This window comes from Pleurodeles waltl, chromosome 6 (genome assembly GCF_031143425.1).
Source record: "Pleurodeles waltl isolate 20211129_DDA chromosome 6, aPleWal1.hap1.20221129, whole genome shotgun sequence".
NCBI classification, from domain to species: domain Eukaryota; kingdom Metazoa; phylum Chordata; class Amphibia; order Caudata; family Salamandridae; genus Pleurodeles; species Pleurodeles waltl.
Window position 1 is genome coordinate 789,201,170 of NC_090445.1, and position 22,640 is coordinate 789,223,809.

Genomic DNA, 22,640 nt, shown 5'->3' on the forward strand with positions numbered 1-22,640 from the left:
TACTGCAAAGGTCTGGTTGATGTGGTTCAATCTTTCTCTCAGCAGGTACAGGCTGTTACCCTGCCACCCATTAATGACCCAAGTCCCAACCTAAGAGCTGGAGATTGGGTCGTCATCAAAAATCTTGTGCGAAAGACTTGCCTAGAGCCACGTTGGAAGGAGCCATGCCAGGTGGTGCTTACAACTACGACAGCTGTGAAATGTGCCAGTCTACCTAACTGGATACATGCGAGCCATACCAAGAGAGTGGTGAGCCAGCAAGATCATGAAGAAGTGTTGTTAAGGGCACCAATAGCGGCAAAACAAGTGACCCTTCCCGAACCAGAACTGGATCAAGTTGAGCCTGAAGTTAACCCAGAGTTGGTGGAAGATGGATCAATCACACCAGTAAGAGACAAAGGTGCAGGAGCACGAGGAACGGAACAAGAGCCTAACCCAACAAAGGCAACTGGAAAATTGAGCACAAGGGAAATTCTCCCAGAAGCAGTCAGTGCTGAAGCACAAACAGGTCAAGTGCCAGACCAGGAGGGGGAAAGAGTCGAGGCGGATCAAAGCCAAAGTAATCCGACTCCTCCTGAATCCATTGCAGGTCCATCAAGAGAGAACACCATAGAGAAGGGAAAGGAGAAAAGTCCGATTTTAGAAAGATTACTGACAGAAGGAACCAGGAAAGGGGACAACTGGCCTGAGTCTCAAATAGGCAAGAAGAAAGACTTGGTTATAAATGAGACAATAGAGGAAGAAATAGATACTACAAGAAAAGACGAACTAAGTGAAGGAGAGTTAGCAGGAGAGCGAAGGTTGCGAAGAAAGAGAGTAGCAAGTCGAAGATATGCAGGTCCTGAGTGGGCATATGCAGCAACAAGTGAATGGCAAAATGAATTCATGTCGTTTTGCTTTGACAGAGAAGTTCCAAGTCAGTATTTTAATGCAACCTGAAAGGAATCAATAGACTGAGTTGCTGAGCTAATCCTAAGAAAAATCTGAAAGGGGACTGTTGAAATAAACCCGGAAAAGTCATTGATATCCTGATATGACATTTGAAACCGTGAATGACAAGCTGCTAACCGATTTTGACAAAGGAGAAAAGGGTTCCCGTGTGTGAAACTGAATCGCAAGAGATATTTCTGCTTTCTGATTCTTTACAGATCATGGGCGAATTAAATAATAACATTAGAAATATTAGGTATTGTAGATATTTGAGTATTGGAGTGGCAATTATGTGTGGAATAATGTTTATAATAATGATTGTAGGCATGTCTATTCATGAGATGAAAGAAGCTGCTATTATTCCTGTTCCTGAGACTACTACCCTAACCGCTTTAGAAAGGTTTAAGTTAGATGAAAAATATTTGCATGATTACACTAATGCACGAGGAGAGCTTTCTTCTAATGTTTTCTATCCGCTGCTGAATGAGTATGTGGAGACAATGGATGCAAAGAATTGTCTTGTCTGTACACAAATTCCTTCCTCTGTGGAAGAAGGGGTTACGTACCATAGTCTGCCCTTAACATATGGCATAACATATAGTTTGCTACTAACCAGATTCTATAATCAAGAGTAAATTCAGTATTTCTATTCGAACCATGACCTGGTGTTTTCCTTTGTGCCCATTATTAGATACTTGAGTAAAATAGCTAAGGAGCATGATATCGTATTAGTTAGAGAATTCTTTGAGCCAACCCTAACGTTTGGAACAACTTATGCTCATGGTAATAATTTAACCTGCTTATTAACACCAATGGAAAAGAGCTTTATAGGCATACTGATAATAGGAGGAAAGCATTAAAAGAGAAATTAGAAAAAGGGCTGGAGAAAAGAACTAATAGAAACGACTATGCTTACACTGCTATTAAAATGCAAGGAAGATTAGCTTTAGATGCATTACACGTAGAGAAGCTTTGTATATTTAGGCCAAAATCATGCACTGACACATTGTTTATGGGAATGAGTGAATGTAGGCATGTGTTTTTGTTTCAGAGTAAATGGACTTTCATGCTCAATGGTGTGGACCCTTTGATTCCTGGGATTTATTATATCCTGGGATTTATTATATTTGTGGGCTTAATGCCTATTACTGTCTTCCTAGAGGATGGTATGGAACATGCTATTTAGGGATAGTTTTCCCTAAGATTTATCAGATAGATGATTTAAAGAAAATACCGAAAGTGACTGAATTATATCCAGCGCGACAAAAGAGAGGAACTGCTTCTGCAATTGTAGGGGATATTTTTGGGACAATAATTCCTTCTGTAGGAGTTATTTTAAATCCAAACAAGATACAAAAATTGACCACTATTGTGGATAATATGCTGACAAACTTTACAGGAGCAATACTCCTGTTAAATACTGAACTGGCTGCAGATAGAGCTATGACGCTTCAAGATAGGCTTGCTTTAGACATAATTTTAGCGAAAGATGGTGGAGTCTGTAAAATGATTAATGGTCGGCACTGCTGCTCATATATCCCGGAAAATGATAAAGAGATAAAAGACTTAGGGGGTCATTCCGACCCTGGCGGTCATGGACCGCCAGGGCCGGGGCCGCGGATGCACCGCCAACAGGCTGGCTGTGCATCCATGGGCATTCTGACCGTGGCGGTACAGCCGCGGTCAGAAACGGGAAACCGGCGGTGTCCCGCCGGTTTTCCGCTGCCCTGGGGAATCCTCCACGGCGGCGCTGCTTGCAGTGCCGCCATGGGGATTCCGACCCCCTTACCGCCATCCTGTTCCTGGCGGTGTTCGCCGCCAGGAACAGGATAGCGGTAATGGGTGTCGTGGGGCCCCTGGGGGCCCCTGCAGTGCCCATGCCAATGGCATGGGCACTGCAGGGGCCCCCTAACAGGGCCCCACTATGATTTTCAGTGTCTGCCAAGCAGACACTGAAAATCGCGACGGGTGCAACTGCACCCGTCGCACCCCTTCCACTCCGCCGGCTCCATTCGGAGCCGGCATCCTCATGGAAGGGGGTTTCCCACTGGGCTGGCGGGCGGCCTTCTGGCGGTCGCCCGCCAGCCCAGCGGGAAACTCAGAATTACCGCGGCGGTCTTTTGACCGCGCAGCGGTATTCTGACGGCGGGAGGCCGCCCGCCAAAGTCAGAATGACCCCCTTACTTACTAATTTAACTAATGCAAGCAAAGATTTGAAAGAATTAAAGGAACCAGGAGTTTGGGAGAAGGTTGGAAATGGATTTGTCTCTGTGGGGAATTGGTTTACTCAAATTTGGAATGTGGTATTATGGAAAATTGTCCAAGGGATACTAATTGTGATTGTTTCTATATTAGGATTATGGGGTGCATGTAAATTGTGGCAAAAAGTAAAAGTAAAGAGGAGTAAGAATGATCAGAGGAGGGAAGAACAACCTAGGAGAAGAATTTATAGGGAAAATGTAAGAAGTAGACAAAATACATCTGAGACCAATTTATGAAATGTTGACAAGGAAAGGTGTGATGACATATTTAGTCATCAGAGGAGGGACTGATGGAGCAGATATTCTAATTTTGAGAAATTCCTAATGACTAATGCGTGTTATTTAATGTGAAAATCTCATAGAGAAACTAATATTAGTAAACAACGTGTGAAAGCAAAATGTGCCCACGGGGAGTGGCCACCATATGTATTAACAAGATACTAAATAATGAGAAAATTCATGTAAAATGTATTAATATACCATAACTGGATGTATATCCTATGTTTTATGATAATTTGCATTCTTATCTTAGCCGAAGCAAAAAAAAATGGTTTCACTAGGCCTTGTCTGCTTACAACATGAAGACTCGACGAGGCTTGCGAGGACTGGTAACCGGAGTGAAGGACATTGAACTGTGCAGAGTTCAGATGGCTCTGCTAGAACATTCTGCAAATATACCAGCAGACAGGAGATGATCAAGACAATTTGATACAATTATGTGTAGTGTAGGCGAAATGTACTTTCCCAGGACTTGAACAATGGAAGCACTGACTAAAGACTTGTATGCAACAATTTTGTTACATGAAGAGCTGGATGATGTTCTCATAACCAGGGGGACCAATCAAATTAATGGAACTTGAAGCCTAAGCAGACATGTAGATGCGGTAAACAAAAACTATAGGTTAGAGTCAACTTCTGATAAGTTGACCAATTAGCAATTAGTGGGATGGAATGAGAGACCCTAATAAAAAGTCATGACAAGAGGAGCAAAATCAGATTACAGAGGAAAAAGCCGATGACGTCAGGAGACGCTGCTCGAAGGGCTGATACTTTTCTGATCACTGATGACCTGGGGACGAAGACTGACTCGTTGCTGATCCATTCTGGATAGGTAGCTATGAAATGTGACTGACAAAAAATTGTGCCTTTCCTTCTAGGTGCCAACTGCGCTGTTCTGAATAGATTTTCACTCTTAGAGAGATTTTTTCCAAATTAATGTTTTATCCAAAATTGTTTTTGCATGAAGACCCACATGCTGATGCTAATCTTAGTTAGGTAGGTTGACAGGGGAAGATGTTGACGGTGACAATTGACTGACGAATTTGCATTGCTGAATTACTCCATTATTGACAATTGCTGACTTATGATTGCTTTGTTGCTGGTGATTCTTTCGGTGAAAAATGTTTTCTTGATGATTAGTAAAGCTTTGATTAATAAAAAGGTACATAAAGATTGACTAGAATTTGTTATCAATAGGGAATAAAAAGAATTAACCTTTTACAGTGAGCGATGGTTATTTTTTATTATTAAGGTTTTCGTTCTTGGTTATTTGAATGTTGACATTGATTTATTGATGTTGAATTTTGGATCAGTAATCACTGCATGACTAGGATACTCCATGCGATTCAAAAGTTTCATCGACCTATACACGTCCCCTTGTAAGTTTCCTTCTAAGGACCAGGCGCGCTAACACCAGCATGAGCTGAACTTAGTGGAACTGATTGTGTGGGCTTTTGATCCAAAAGAAAAAGAGCAAGTCAGATCATGTGCATGCCTTAAGGAATATTAAATTTAAAAAGACTTTTGCTAGAGTAGTTCCATCTAGTGGGATAATGAAAAAACTGGATACTTAAAAGTGGATGGAGGAGAGTCAAGAAGCTTTGAGCTTAGTGAGGAGAAACTAATTGCATTCACCTCTAACTCCTTGAAAAGTGCAGAGTACAATTACTCGATAATTGAAAAGGAATTATTGGCCTGTGGAGGGAGGTAACAAGTCACTTGTAATTTTGGGTGGAAGGGTATTTTAAGATCAAATCAGAACATTGAACTTCAGTGCAAATATTTTAGAGGAAATATATGCGGCATGTCACACTGTAAATTTGCATCTGGTTAAATGTGTTGTAGGCTTTATATTTCACTGTTGAATAGTTCCCAAATTGAGGAACATAGCTGCAGAACTTTTATCGAGGATGCCACCTAGGTTGTTAAAGAGATGGAGGAGAGGATAGAGAAAGATAAGCAAAGATCTGCCATGTGGATATAGGAACTGGTACTGAAAGAAGAAGAGTGGGAAAGGCAAAGGAAAGTGATGCTGCATTGGTAGTGGTCAAGGAGTATGTGAGCATGGGACGGCCCTGGGTTGGAGGTTTGTCCGGTTCCTTGAAGCAGTTCTATAATGTCAAGAGCTGTGCATACTAGAGGGCAAAGTGAGAAGGGATAAAGATAGACTCCCCCAAGAAGTCTAAGAGAGAATATTGCTTATCTGGCCATGATGGGCATCTGGATAGAAATTGTTCCAAAGCCAAGGTTAGAGAATTCTGTTCGTGGCAGGGAGTAATGAAATACTGAAAAGGTCAGTGAGGGATACAAGTGGATGAACATGAAGAAGATACTGCTTTCTCTGGATGAAGTTCTGGAATTGTGTCACAGTAAGATCCCTTTTAACATAATGGGGCTGTTGGAGTTGTTGCAGGCCATGTCTATATTCGTTTTGGTTTTGGTAAATTATATGCCAAAGTGGATTGGCTTCATATATGAGTGATGTGAATATTAGGATTGTGATGAGAGATTAATTCACCAGTGAGGGGCACCAAAGGCTATTGTCATAGACAATTCATTCCAGTGTGTGTTGAATGAGATGGACTTTTTAAAGAATTTAATAGTAGAACAGCTCAAGGCAGCATAGCACTCACTGCAGGCCAGTGGCTTAGCAGATAGGGTGCATATGTTGATGAAAGGTTGATTAAAAAGAGCAGCTGGGATGAGAGTTTCTTTGAACTAGTTGCTGTGTGAGAGGCTTACCATACAGTTAGTTTTACAGGCGCTTCACCTTTACCATGTCTGGGATCAAAGTTAACTCTGCTTCGGTTGAAGAGTGATTGGAGGGTGAATGGAAGTGTGGCTGTAATGGAAAGGATAAAAAAACATCTACTACAATCACTCCAGAAACAATGCAATGCCATGGAATGCTGGCAATAGTGTTTATATGAACAAATCTTCATCGGTGAAGAATGGCATATCATGTACTCTGGTCCTTTCTTCGATAAGGATAACAATGTGGTTGAGTTGAATTTTGGGGAGATTGGAGAATGTAAAGATTATTTAAGGCCGACTTTCTGAAGTTGGCTGAGGTGGAATCACGGTTTGAGCTACTTGGCGGCGAAGAGCGATAGAGGGCATAATACTGCAGTGAGAGAGAAAAGAAGCCAAGTTGGAGGGAAGGTTATTTTTGTCGGGATCATTGGATTTTAAATTTGTGTATATTACTCTTTTTATTGTGCTTGACATTTTTGTGCTACGGCTTCATTTGGTTTCTTTACTGAATGTAATATGTGTTGAACCAATGTGTATGTAAGTGAATCATCTGTTTTTAGCCATACGTCTTCTTTGCTAATTTGACGGCTTGTAGTTTTCTGCCAGTTCGGTAGGTGTGGATCCCTCTTTTTACATTCGTGGTGCAATGAGGGAGGTGCCACGGTTGGCGTAAGTAACTGAATGTGATGATGTTAAGGGAATGCTACAGCTCGAAGGGTAGAATGCAGCTCATTTCAGTTGCTGGAACAGCTGAGTTTTGGAAGGATAGTGGTGGTATATAGACCATTTTAGGCTACAAACATCTGTTCAGCCTCTTAACTGTATTTGCTTTACCTTACTGTTTTGTTTTCAGAACTCCTCTGTTCACTATCACGTGGTATACCTTTGTATTATTTTATGAATATGTTAACATATTGTACAATAGTACATTTTATTGTAATAGAATGAAAACAAAAAATGAAAATAATTGAAAAAGAAAAAAATTGAATGATATTCAAAGTAACAAAAACATTTGAATTAAAACATTTTGAACAACATAAAAACAGTTGAAATGATATACCTTTCACATTGTAAACAAGCTCTTCCTGCATGGATACAGTTGCCCCTGCCTTCTGGGATATACAGATTAACGAACTGAAAGTACGATATGGTATGTAATACTGATTAAATATTTTTGTTTACAGTCGTACATAAAATACTTGTGGCTCTGCAATTACGCCAGCAGGTTTGCTATCACTGTGGTTGCTGTCTTTCTTAATGGCAGTGTCTGTTCTGATATCCTGATCTGCCTCTGGTAAATGTTTCACTTCTCCATTACTGCCTTCATCTTGTGTTGTCATCATCGGGTTATCGTAGATGAAGAAAATGGGACAGCTTTGTCCCCAGTTTCTCTCTTCTTTAAGTAATACATGTGGATCTTGGGCATTTTGCATTCTCACACCCTTGACGTCAATGGAGTTAACTTGTGAACTACATTTGACAGCAGTCTCATACAACCACGCCTGCTGGCGCTGTCTGCAAAAAAAGATGAAATAAGAAAATATGAATATTGTTTTTTTTATATGTACAGAGTATACTTATCAAACCATATTTGCGAAATATACAAATGCTGTTGGCATAACAGAGCAGAGCATAACATAACTAGTGGTACTCATTGTTTCTGATATTTATTGTTATTGATCTTTCCATGTGTATTTATCAAAATATAGATTTTTGCTCATCCTAGCAGTGTTTACCCATATTTATTTTGGGTTTGTGGAAAAAAAGCAGCAGACTATTATATTCCCACATGTATTTAAACAATGAATGTTTACTCAAACTTGAATACCTGATGAGTTTTAATGCTATAAGTATTAGGGGTGGGCAAAACTTGTGGAGTTCCACTCTAAAGAATTCCGCAGTTACATGAAAACTCCGTGAGATTCTGTGGACTGCTGAGAATGGTTGGTTCATGCTGCTTGCGCTCGGGGAGCTTGTTCCATGTTGAAAAATCAGCATGAATGGCACCATGAGGTGTGCCAGAGGGCGCTGCTTCTTGAGCTGATTTTGTTGCCGCTCGATATTTTCTACTTGAGCGGCAGCTTTCTGACCACAAACAGTTGCAACTGCCTGTGTTGGGGAAATCTCACTGGCTGCCTACCTAGCGACCCAAAATTGGCTGGGGGATTGCAAATCTCGCTGGAGCTGTCCAATGTACTGTTGGCGAGCCGCATGTGAGAAAAAATCTGCAATGCTGTGGTTGGCAGAATTTGGCCGGAACTCCATGTTACATGTCAAACAAAACATGACCAAAACTCTGCCAACTCCGCTGGTGTGGGAGAATTTATTGCCCATCCCTAAGAAGTACCCATTAATAATACCAACACCCATACAAACTAGGGAGAACCACATGAAGTGGCTAAACCTCCTCAAATTACCAAAATGCGCAAATTTCTCAAGTTTGCCTGTAGAGCGAATTAGTTGGTTTCAATCCCCCAATTCTGCTTAACCAGCAAATTTAAAAAAATGCAGCTTTCCTACGTTTCGCAGTTTGCAACATACTTTGGTGCACCCCTATATCCCTTGATATTGAAGTGGCCAACAAAAGTAAACGTTCCCAAAAATGTTTACACATCTTGATTTCTTACAATAACCCCAATTGAGTCAGTGGAGTAGCCCAATGTCAGTCGCCGATATACAGGAGTAGTGGTGAGACTTAATTGCTAAACCTCGCAAAATAACACTTTACATCTATTCATTGATAAAAATCGACATTAAATGGGCGTTTACATTTTATAGCCTAAACAAGGTCATGCAGATTATTTTTAATTATATAGCTTCAACACGCGTACAAAGTGAGATGTGGGTGTTTATTAAGATCCTTCTTATTTGCAGAGACATCTTGTAGAAAATATGATTTAATATTTTATTGTATGTATTACTATTTGTGTCAGGAATAGACACGTCCTATTTTGGCTTGGATGAAATGAGGGGCTGGTTGATGGATTTAGGCCGACTCGTCTCTAACAGATCTCTTGCGCCATAAACTAATTATTGCTGCTTTCTTACTTCTAACGAGGCTACAAAGAATGGTAGTCATTTTGTTGTTTGTGGAAGCGTTAAGGTTTAGCAGTATCCTGTGCGTAGTATATTCATTGTCGTGCATCAGTTTCGGAAATGTGCTTAACGTTCTGATAGCAAGAATGTCGTCGCACCTTATTGACAGAGATGCAGTGTGAAAGACCTGGAGAGATAGCATTATAGGTTGAATACACTAAGAGTACCTCATGTGACTTGAAAGTGGGTGAAATCAAGTATTATGGAATAGCAGGTCTTTATTGCTCTTCTGAAGTCTATGTATCATTGTCTTCTTTTCTGCAAAAGGGCTTTCCAGAGCAGGTTTGTTTGTACATGAAAAGAGATGGCGACAAAGCAGGCTTTTAAATGGGGGGGGGGGGGGATGGTCATGAGCGATGCCATTCTCAATCAGAGGTGCCTTAATCGATTCTACTGTTGGAAGACAGGTCTTGTCTCATAGATTGGCAGGTGTGCAATGCAAAAAGCTTTGAAACCAATTCTTCTTGGTGTGGTTAGGCAGTGCAGGGCCTTGGGAGCATTAATATGGTGATGGCATTGGTGCAGATTTAGCACTTGCCTACCCCGATTGTGGAGTTGTCTTTGTCTGCCTGATTACGGGCCTCAGGAGCCCAATGTAGAGCCTATTGGCAAAGTCACGATATGACATCTTGACTTTCAGAGCATCAAGAGGCTTGGAACCTGTGAGGTTAGAAAAAACACACAATAGTGTCCGCATAGTGTAAAATTCACTTGGTTAACCTGAAATTGAAGAGAGGTGTTGAAGTCCATGAGTACGCAAGTTTTTTTTCCTCCCATCAAAGTGTCTGAGCCAGTCCAATCTCATTAGTCCAGTAGGTGGAGGTGGTATAATTTTGCCATGATGTACAGATGAGGGTCTCTATTTTTGAGGAACCGAGTTTTAGGTGGTTCTGTAGCATCAATGGTGTACTGGTTAAATGAACTAGCTTGGTTTTGAGGTGTCCTAGTCAGAGGATGTTTCTGATTTTAGGATTCGAGTTTGGGTATCCCCAGCATAATATTAACAGGTAAATTAAAATTAACTGACAAGCTATGGGAGTGGTGAAAAGTAAACTTGAAGTATTAGCAAGGGATTGTTAAGTTTTATTGCACACACCGAGTTGAATGACAAATAGCGATGACTAAAAGGAAGAATTGTGATGAACAGGGTTGTTCCAGTGGGGTTAAACCAAATCGAACTAAACGTTGTGCCCTGAATTCCTGTCATGCCTTGTTTTGGGAGTATTAGTTGATGATCAACAGTTTGCAAGAGGACGAGAGATCAAGTTGTAGGAGGACAGCAACTTTGTTAAAATCGTAGACATTTTTGAGACCATCAAAGTTTGCAATTAGTACAGATGCAATACGTCTTCTGGTGAAACCAGAGAGAACGTTGTTTTGTTGTGGAAAGTCAAATTTCTGTGTAAAAAACATGATTTGTCTGTTGCCTTATCCAGAAACAGACCATTTGATATTGGTTTGTAGTTTGCTATGTTCTACTTCTATGGTTTGGATTAATTTGACAGAATATATTTTAGGACCCTCTGAAAATGGCTTGCTTACTTAGGAAAATTATCCCGCTACTGCAACCGCCTCTTTGGGCTTCCCAGATTCTTTTTACTGAGTCAGCTTGATTCCCGAAACATTATCTAAATGGGGCTGCATGGAAAGCCTACGAACATACCACCGCAGTTACAAAATCAGGCAGCCAATATGTCCCTCAGCCTGCATAAACCGGACCATGCCACATTAGCTATAAAAACACTCCACTGGCTCCATTTTGAGTCAAGGATAAAATCTGAGATACTTTGCACCTTCCACAAGGCTTCTAAAGCAACAGTCTCACCTCCTTGTAAAATGAGGCTCCCTATTCGCCCTCTCTGAGCCAGAATCCTTAGTTTAGCCACCTTGCATCTTATCTGACCTGCTCAGTCAAACAGCTGAAAGTGGGGTAGATTATAGGGCCTCAAACTCCAGAATTCTTTAAACTCACTCTGAGAGCAGAACCCAACCACTTTAAGTCCAGAAAGCTACTGAACACTGAACTCTTGAAAACAGTCTTTGACTAAAGACATGCCATCATCGGTTGATGCAAGTGATACCACCCCTTAGACAAGTGTGTAAGGTAAGGTCAAAGCGAAAAGGGTGGAGAATGCCAGAAGCGCTTGCACATCAACAAAGGTTTGTCTAATGTCCATCCGTGATAGTCTTTTATAAGCAGCAGGTAGTCATGGGTGCCAAGCTAGCCATACACCTGCCAGCACTGAAACAGTGAGTGGTTGCCTGTACAACGAAAACACAAAGGCCAGGGCACACCCAAGGTAAAACTCCGTGTAGTTGATCCAAGTGTTATTTCAGGAATTCGAGGTCAGAAGCCTGCCCAAATAGAACGTTACCTTTGATGTTATGAGCGTTATATCCGCTCGTTTATTCATATTATTCTCGTTTACGCCAGCACCTACTTAAATGCAGCATTTAGTTTTTTACTCGTGTTAAGATTGAGGTCTTTACGAGCATTCCCGGACTTTTAATTGTTTAGCTGCACACGCCGGGACGGCATATTTACCAGGTACCGACGCGACCGTTACTTGGTGCTGCAATTTGCATTTTGCCTTAAATGGCTTGCGCTTACAGTGTTCCTCTTTTTATTCTAATCGGGTTTCCTCTCACACTGCTTTATTTTATTGGCACCTTACTCGGGCCAATTTAATATAATTAAATAGTCGATAGTCTCGACTAGTAACTAATATTTCTAACTGTTTGGTTTCTTTAACCATGTTTGTTGGCCTTGCACCCTCACACTGCCTGCTGCAGGTCGTTTAGCCCATTAATAGGCCCCTACACACCACAACCTTAGGCGTTGTGACCGAGGTAAGCCATATTACATATGGCTACCTCCTATGAGTCAACATGCCACTTGACTTTTATTGGTCTTTTTCAGTGCCAGTGTTTTTTGATATTTCTATCTGTTTTCTCCACATTAGGCTTATCATGGTCATCTTTGCTACATTTACTCCTTATGATTGATTCACTGGGAGTTCTACACTAACCATTTGTCTGGAACTCCTGTTTACTTCTCCGTACCTACATGTGTTCGCATAACTTAAGGTACTTGACCTCTGACTTACCAACACGCTTTCCAATTTCGCTCTCTTATTTGATAAATGATTTTGTTGCTTATACATGCACCTGCTTGACCTACACAATCACCTCTCCTCTAGGGCACGGTTCACCCACCTGGCGATTTGCCTGCTATATGTTCTTTGGTATATCATTACTTCTGGGTGGCATGCTTGTCCCCAACGTGCTATACTCTTATTAGTTTGCTCGTTCCATAGTGTGCACTCTTTTCTGTGCATGATCTTTCACTTGTGGTGCGCATCCCTCACTCTAAATCGTTTGATCTTTTTAAGTCACACTGGTTTCAGCTGTCTGGCCCTTCCCCCTCTTTCCTACAATGCACATTGATGTTGGATACCCTATTGTATATTTCCCATCTCATCTACTTGTATATTTTGTTAATCTATTTCACAGCCTTGACAAAGTCTAGAAGATGAAACACGTGTCGGCTGTTTTGCTGTATGGACTCATGTTGTATGTGGTCTTTTTGATTGGAACTCTGACCACTTATTCTCATCTATAATAAATATCCAGTGTTACCTATTTGCCGGACTTCGACTGAATTCCTGAAATACCACTTGGATCAACTACACAGAGTTTTACCTTGGGTGTGCCCTGGCCTTTGTGTTTAAGTGTGTAAGGTAATACTGGGTGAAGGTCACACCTGCATTCAGTTGCTGCTGCATTCAGACCTGCCATCCTAAAATTCCTGCTTCTATATTTGAGTGATATAACAGTTTGTAACAGCTGCATGGGACATCTAGTTCTATGCAAAACTCGTAAATAAATGAATACATGCATAAATAGATAAGTAAATAACTCACTATTGTTGTGCCTACACAGTGTGTATGAATACATTCGAGGAGCAAGGGCTCTATAGATGCACTTTTGCTGAAACTTGCTTCCAAGTTTTGGTTCTGTGCTTTCCTCTAATAAATGTCAAGGCTCTTAGGTTCAATTTTCGGTAATTTTACATCCAAGTTGAACCAGTCATACCTCTGGTAGTTTTCTTGGTGAGCGACATGACTGTCCACAGGTGCTCACCTTTACTCTCATCCACATCTGATTATACGAGTTGTGTGAAATTCACATAATTTGCTTTCACATAATTATGCACAAATGTGGCAAAAGTACGTGAAATTGTGCATACTTATTTGACGTGCAAAACCATAATTTAGGATTTTTTTATTTTTAAATTTCTTGATTGGCATTTTAACCAGATTGACTGCAATACAAGGAAATATAAGTATTTAAACCTTAGCTGCAATCCATACAGTCATGAATTGTGATTCAAGTCATCATTTATGAAGTGACAACAACCACCTTTGGCCAGCCACATCTTGAATAAAACTTAAACTCCAGTACATCCCGGTTAAATCAACTCCCCCCACCCAGTCCTACCCTCCCACCAGCTCCATTCTCAATTAGGTTCAATTACCTCTAAAACTCAAGATCTCCAAGGTGCTGTCATAGGTAAGATACCCTAGGATCCGGGTAGGGTAGCAGTGATATTTCTGCGCTTAGTAGCCTGCTTGTTTTCAGGCTGTATTACAGGTAAGACATCAGTAACTATAATTCCAAGCAATGTGCAGTATGTGCTGCATATTATGTGGTATTCCCCCTGAGGTGTTGCCAGCGTCTGTGTCATCATTCTCCATGAAAGCAGATCCTCCACCTCTTTATTATCTCTTCCCATTTGTCTCATGTGTGCCTTCTTCGCTTCTGCCCACTCCAGTAAATCATCTCTCCTGGCCCTGATTAAAGAGGATCTATCACTAAGCCAATGGATCGCAATGCACCTTTTCCAGTTGCTCTTGTCATCTAACCAATGAATTGCGTGCTGGAGGTGAGCTGTTGATTAACAGCGCTCTAGGTCTGGGACCTCTAGTTCTCCTTTTCCCATTCCCTTTTTAGCATTGCTAGCCCGATTTTACATTGTTTTCCCATCCGAGGAACTTTCACCAGAAGCCTATCCAATTCCTTGAACACCTAAAGGGATATTTCATCCATGGAACCCTGCAGAACGTACAGGCGTCTGGGGAGTACCGCCATCTTAATGAGGGCTATTTTCCCCATCAACTACAGCTTCAACAAGTTCCAGAATTGTTTGGAAGTGTGGAAATTATGGATCACTCGCCCCAGATTTAACACACAAGCAAGCTGCACCCCTCGTAAATACCCAGATATTTGACTTTGCCTACCTTCCATGGTATGCCTGTCTCTGGTAACTGTGCTATAGACAAGGCCCCCATCAACCCTATGGGTACAGGGCTTATGTTTTTTACTGTTGACTCGTAATCCCGAATAGTCACTGAATTCCTGCATAACATTCAACAGGATTAGGACCGATAGTTCTGGCTGGCGCAGATAAATCACTGCATCATCTGCATATAGTGAGATAATGTGTTCCATCTGTCCCACTTTTATGCCCCTGCCTTGTAGTGTTTGTTGGATACAGCAGGCTAGAGGCTCCATTGTAAGAGCAAATAACAGGGGTTATAATGGGCATCCCTGCTGTGTTCTGTGGTGCAGAAGTATTTCCGTTTACACATAGTGGTCCATCTGCACTCTCGCCACTGGGTGAGTATACAACAACTGTATCCACTTTATAAATGTGCAACCCAACCCCATGATATCCAGGACCTGCTAGATAGGCCACCGAATAGAATGCTTGTCCAGTGTTCAGAAAGGCAAGTACCTGGGGGTTGTCATTTATCACATGGGCATGTAGGGCATGTGTAAACTGTTGGATACTGCTCAAAGTATTGTGGCAGGGGATTAGGCCTGATTGATCCATATGGACCAGATGTGGTAAGTATGGCAATAGTCCTGCAGCTAATGCGTGACTTAAGATTTTGTGGTCTACGTTCAGCACAGATATTGGGTGATAAGAGCCTGCCTCCAATAGGTCCTTACCTGGTTTCAGAATCAGTACTATGAGTGCTTCCCTCATAGAGTCTGGAAGTATCCCCCCCTCCAGTGCCTCAGTGTACACCAACAACAATTTATCTATCTGTGTCCCCAAAAAGGATTTCTAAAATTCTGCTGGTATACGGTGCCCCCTAGGTGCCTTAGCAGTTTTCAGAGAGTCAACTGCAGCCAAACAGTCTTGCTTAGTCAACAGCGATCCCAGAACCTCACGATCTTCTGTTGCAAGCCGTGGGATTTGCAGCTCCGTAGATCCACATTATGGGGTTTCTCATGCACGCCCCTCAGGTGGTCGGAAAATACTGCATTAATGGTTTGTTAAGTGGTGACTACACTGCCCTCTTTATAATTCACCTTTAGCACCAGTTGGGCTATGGATTCCGATTTTATGAGTCGGGCCAGTAAATGGCCTGCCCTGTCTCCTTCCATGTATTACCTCCGGTGACCAATGTGTTTAACATGTTTGTACAATTGATCCCACAGTTCACAAACCCAGTGGTGCTGTCTATCTCAGTCAGCCAGCGCCCCCGGGGTATTGGGCAGTACCCATTCCAGTGCCTACAGTGCCATCTCATCTTGTGTCAGCTCACACTCCAGTGTCTACCGAATTCCCACGGTCATAGGCATGCATATACCCCGGACAACCACTTTCATGCGTCCCACTCTACAGCCCTGCTGCTTGCCTCTCACAGTTAACATCAAAGTACTGGCTTACTGTGTCCATTAATGTATTATGGAAAACTGATTCTGACAATGCCTGTGCCCACAGTCACCATAGCAGTGCCCTAGGTAGTGTGAGGTGCAACATGTATGTTAGCAATGGGGTGGATGATCGGAAATATAACATCCCAGATAGGATGTATCTTATGCACACTGTATCGCTGTGGGTTGTAAAAAAAAAAAAAAAAAAAGAATCAAGCCTGCTGTATGGGCCTGATGCTGGGCTATAGCATGAATAGGCATGCGAGTATGGATGCTGCAGTTGCCAAATAACTATCAATTCCACAATATCCTGAAGCTGTGCAAGAACTGCCCTCATATTTGGTTTGGTATCTTGCATGGGGGGGACCTATCCATCCCACCATCCTTCTCACAGTTAAAATCCCCTGCCATGATTACCTCTCCCTCGAGATGGGCATGCGCGAGAACTGCCAGGACCATGCCAAGGTATGTCCCATCATCTATATTGGGTGTGTATGTGCTTATGAGGCATAGCTCGTGCCTGCCAGTTATGACATCTCTCCCTTCTGGTTCTACCTGTATATATGATTTCCTGAAAGGCACCCCAAGAGCAATCCATATGAGGATCCGATAGGTGTATCCCAAATAGGACGTGGCATAGATTTGTCCTCTGTACCGCTTTCTCAAACATCTGATACAATCCCACTAGATATGAGTCTCCTGAAGAAGGGCTACTGCTACCCGGTACCTCCTAAGGTAGGCATATACCTTACGCCTTTCTCAAGTTGATTAAGACCCCTTACATTCCATGTGAAAAATCTGAATTTATTATCTGTGTCGTACTCGTATACATGAACATGATTGTTTTGAGTCTTGCTTTGGATTGCATTATTCCCCGACAGCACCAGTAAGTAGAGGAGGCTCCCTAACAAAACAACATAAACATTGAATGTAACTGACTCCCCTTGGTACCCTCCCTAGTGCCAATCATAAGAAGTACTAGCCGAACCCCATGCCACAACACGTGGTCACTGGGCCCTGAATCCCGCCCCATTTGCACACCTCACTTATCCCCAACTCAGCTCACAAAACAACCTTCAGCATAATTACTACAGGGCATGACTTGGTGCGTCAAGATGTCAGACCCTTCCACCATCCGCCACCATCCATCACCATCCACTACCAGCCACCATTTTCAACCAAGACTCCCGGTGCTGTGACCAACCAGATTGACTCACCTGCTCCAGCTGCCGCTGTTACTATGATGACTGCACCGCACCTTGCTCTGGGCGGCTGGAAATTTCCAAACCAACTGCTTGCCTGACTCCAACATGGGGGAGTGACGATGTACGAAGCTGGCCTGGCCTACAGTGGGTACCTAGTGGTACTTACACCTTGTGCCATGTCCAGTTATCCCTTGTTAGTAGATTAGAAGTGTTCTAGCAGCTTAGGTTGATAGAGGTAGATGTAGCAGAGCGGCTTAGGCTGAACTAGGAGACATGAAAAGCTCCTACTATACCACTTATATCATATAGCACTATATCATATGAAACACAATACTCAGTTACTAAAAATAAAGGTACTTTATTAAAGTATCTCAGAGGATATACTCCCTTAGGAGGTAATTAAAATACACAAAATATACACACAGACCAAAATCAGGTAAGTAAAACACTTAGAAAAGTAGTGCAAACACTGTAGAACACAATAGAATGCAATAGGAGAAACTAGGCCTATGGGCAACAAAAACCATATACTCCAAAAGTGAAATGCGAGCCACGAATGGACTCCAGGCCTAGTGTAGTGTACTGGGAGTGTAAGAAAACACTAAGGGTGTCCAAGATACCCCACCCCAAGACCCTGAAAGTAGGAGTAAAGTTACCCTACTACCCCAGAAAGACAGTAAAGTCGAGATAGGGGATTCTGCAAAGACAACAACTGACTGTAAAGCACTGAAGATGGATCCCTGGACCTGAGGACCTGCGAAGGAAGGGGACCAAGTCCAAGTGTCAAGCAAGTGTCCGGGGGGGGGGGGCAGGAGCCCACTAAACCCCGGATGAATGTGCAAAAGGGCTGCCTCTGGGTGGAAGAAGCCAAAGATTCTGCAACAATGGCAGGTGCCAGGAACTTCTCCTTTGGTCAGAAGATGTCCCATGGTGTGCTTGAGGATGCAGAGTTGTTTCCATACAGAAAGACCACAAACAAGCCTTGCTAGCTGCAAGACTTGCGGTTAAAGGTTTTGGGTGCTGCCAGGGCTCCGGAAGGACCAGGAGGTCGCCCCTTGGAGGAGGAGGCAGCGGGGGCACTCAACAACACAAAGAGCCCTCGCAGAAGCCGGCAGCACCCGCAGAAGCACCTGAACAGGCATTCAGAAGATCTGAGCATGGCGGTCGTCTCAGCACAACAAAAGAGGGTCCCACGAAGTCGGAGGCCAACTCAGCGAGTTGGGCAATGCAGGACAGAGTGCTGGGGAACTGGGCTGTGCTGTGCACGAAGGAAGTCTTGCAAAAGCGCACAGAAGCCCTAGCAGCTGCAGTTCACGCAGTACACAGGATCACTGTCTGGCGTGGTGAAGCAAGGACTTACCTCCACCAAATTTGGACAGAAGGGCCACTGGACTGTCGGGGACACTTGGATCCAGCTCCTGTGTTCCAGGGACCATGCTCGTCAAGTTGAGAGGGGACCCAGAGGACTGGTGATGCAGAAATTTGGTGCCTGCGTTGGCCGGGGGAAGATTCCGTCGACCCACGGAAGATTTCTTCTTGGCTTCCAATGCAGGGTGAATGCAGACAGCCCTCAGAGCATGCACCACATGAAACAGTTGAGAAGGCCGGAAGGATTAGGCACTACATTGTTGCTGGTAGTCTTCTTGCTACTTTGTTGCGGTTTTGCAGGCGTCCTGGAGCAGTCAGCAGTCGATCCTTGGCAGAAGTCACAGAGAGAAGTGCAGAGGAACTCTGGTGAGCTCTTGCATTCGTTATCTGATGAGAAACCCACAGGCCAGACCCTAAGTAGCCCTCAGAGGAGGATTGGCTACCTAACCAGGTAAGAGCCTATCAGGAGGGGTCTCTGACGTCACCTGCTGGCACTGGCCACTCAGAGGTCTCCATTGTGCCCTCACACCTCTGTATTCAAGATGGCAGAGGTCTGGGACACACTGGAGGAGCTCTGGGCACCACCCCTGGGGTGGTGATGGACTGGGGAGTGGTCACTCCCCTTTCCTTTGTCCAGTTTCACGCCAGAGAAGGGGCTGGGGGCTCCATGAACCAGTGTAGACTGGCTTATGCAAGGAAGGCACTACCTGTGCGCTTCAAAGCATTTCTAGAGGCTGGGGGAGGGTACTCCTCCCAGCCCTTAACACCTATTTCCAAAGGGAGAGGGTGTAACACCCTCTCTCAGACGAAGTTCTTTGTTCTGCCTTCCTGGGACTTGGCTGCCCACACCCCAGGAGGGCAGAAACCTATCTGAGGGTTGGCAGCAGCGGTAGCTGCAGAGAAAGTCCCAGAGAGCTAGTTTGGCAGTACCCGGGGTCCATGCTGGAGCCCCGGGGATGCATGGAATTGTCACCCCAATACCAGAATGGTATTGGGGTGACAATTCCATGATCCTAGACATGTTACATGTTACATGGCCATGTTCGGAGTTACCATTGTGAAGCTACACATAGGTATTGACCTATATGTAGTTCACGTGTGTAAAGGTGTCCCTGTACTCACACAGTCTGGGGAATTTGTCCTGAACAATGTGGTGGTACCTGGGGTCCATGCTGGAGCCCCAGGGATGCATGGAATTGTCACCCCCAATACCACAATTCCATGATCCTTGACATGTTACATGGCCATGTTTGGAGTTACCATTGTGAAGCTACACACAGGTATTGACCTATATGTTGTTCACGCGTGTAATGGTACTTTCCTAAAGACGCCCATTGCAATCGAGTGCCGCCGCGAGCTGTGAATCGTGTTAGCAGCATGAAGCTGTGTATCTGTTGCGCTACTGGTGCTGAAACCAGAGCCGAGATCCCACCGCATGACCTTCAGGAGGAGGCAGCAGATACATTAGGTGTGGCCGTGCTGAACCGTAGGATGGTGGTGGTGCTGGCATGTCCTTCTGATCATGGCCTGTTTACAAGCAACGCTGGCAATTGACCCTGACAGGGAGTGGTCCCCCCCACCCCCGCAACAGGGACATGACTTGATGCCTCCCAGGACACAGAGGTAAGTGCATAGTGGCAGCACAGCACAGGGGGGAGGTAAATGACTGGGTCCCATTGTGTGCAGGTGCTGAATGAGGCCTATGTCCTCTCTCATACTGGATGCTGCAGACTAAGAGACCCTCAACATCCCTAATCAGTGCCAAATACAGGAGCTGCGATACATCACATCAGGGACCCACAACAGCCACCTTAGTCCTGGGAGGAGTTCTCTTCTCTCCCTTCCAACTCCCATCGGGGAGACAGAAGCTGCAGAAGCTGCAGGGCTACAAGAACGGGTTGGGGGCCTGCATCTTATGAGTACCAGTGGAGAGCTCATCACCTGTGTTTTTGTCTGGGCTTGGATACCTTGCAGTGGCAGGGTCTACCAAACCCCACTGCCTACTTGGCCCCGACCTACCTCAGGAGTAATGACCCCATGGGACGGGCTACCATTGCCAGGCATGATCCAGCTACTCCGCTTCCTTCCTTTGCTATGAACTGTGGAGTGGCATTCTTATTTGGCCTGACCATCTTAACACTGGGCACTTTTTTTCCAGAGAGTGGTTCCTCATGCTGCCGTGCTGTGGCAAGTGGGCCACGTCTACAAGTCTCTCCAGTGAGGACCCTGCACAATCATAGGGAAAGACAAAGCCCTTCAGCCTTACTCCTCACAGCCCCACATTGACCAGTATGCCACAGCACGGGGCAAATAGTGGAGGGACACCAGATGAAGGGGCACCACCTGACAGCAATTTAGCCAGGATCTTGCAAGCTATCCACACATCCCAAATGGCATTTGAAGCCATAATAGGCTAGGTTCACGTGGATATTGAACTTATATGCCAAGATTTACGGAATGCTAACAGTAGGATTACTGAATTAGAGGGGCAAATCTCCACGTTTGAAGACAAGGTGTATTACCTTAAACACGAAGCTGCACGGCTACTCTGCCAAACAGCTGAACTGCACCATTGTGCCAAAGAGACAGATAATCGTTCTAGGCACAATCACCTCAGGTTTGTGGGGTTTCCAGAAGGTGCAGAATCTACAAAATCAACTGAATTCCTCAAACAATGGCTCAAATCATGGATGCAGAATGATAAACTCACCGCCTGGTTCACAGTGGAATATGCCTATAGAGCCCTTATGCTGATACCGCCTCAAGTTGCTTCACATCTGCCAATCGTTGCCCGTTTCTTTAATTTTAAAGACTGAGATTGTATTCTGCGGGAAGCCTGAACTCATCTGGAGCTCCAATGCAATGAAGCCAAACTTATTATATTTCTGGACTGTACCAGACTGTACCAAAAAGTGCAAAAGCTTAGACCTCTTGATTTCTCCTACACACTTCTGTTACGAGCAAAACTAAGAGTGATCCATGCTAATGAGACGCACTTTCTGGAAATGCCTGCATCAGCATGGAACTGGCTCACAGAGGAGAAGCAACTTTGCTAATTGGGTCGCTTGCCTCCCCATTCGGGCCCAGAATTCACACAAGTGACCAAGAAGTCACCCCAACCAAAGAAACTGGTCCACACCTGCTCCCGGAGTAGGGGACTTTGGATCCGGGCCTCCTTGCCCTCCTCCACTACTTGCTCATCGGATCCACCAACCCTGGCTATAGCCCTCTTGGCTCCGATGGGAGAGGGTGAGAACGACATGACTTCAGTGCACGATAAACAGAATGACCCAACTGTTGTCCCTCTGGACTTTGTTGTAACTGTCTCACACTGATATCATTTGTTCTACATGTAGGTCTCTGCACTACCTGATGGTTTACCATGCACCTCCTGTGAGGGGACATGCCCTATAACGGTATTGATCCTGGACCAAAGAGGGGTCAACCGCTCCACACCTGAAAACAAACTGCTACTTTGTTTGGTTGCAAGTTTTTGGGCAACAGATGCTTCTTAGTGGGGAAGTATGGGGAGGGGCTGAGTTGGGGGTGTGTGTTCGGACTAAGGGGGTCATTATGACCCCAGCGGACGGTGAAACTCTGGCGGTAGTACCGCCAACAGGCTGGCGGTGTTCCGCCTGCGTTTTATGACTGTGGCGCATTTGCCACGGTCATACCGCAGGTCCCGCCAGGATACCACCAGGCTTCAGCCGGGCGGTCGTAATCCGCCAGGGCAGCACTGCAAGCAGTGCTGCCCTGGGGATTATGAGTTCCCAACCGCCAGCCTGTCCATGGTGGTAAACACTGCCATGGAAAGGCTGGCGGTAAGGGGGACTCGGGGTGCCCCTGGGGGCCCCTGCACTTGGCATGGGCAGTGCAGATGCCCCCAGGCACAGCCCCATCGTGCATTTCACTGCCCGACGGGTGCTGCTGCACCTGCTGCACATCAACATTGCCGCCAGCTCTATTACGAGCCGGCTACAATGTTGATGTGACTTTTCCGCTGGGTCAGCGGGCGGAA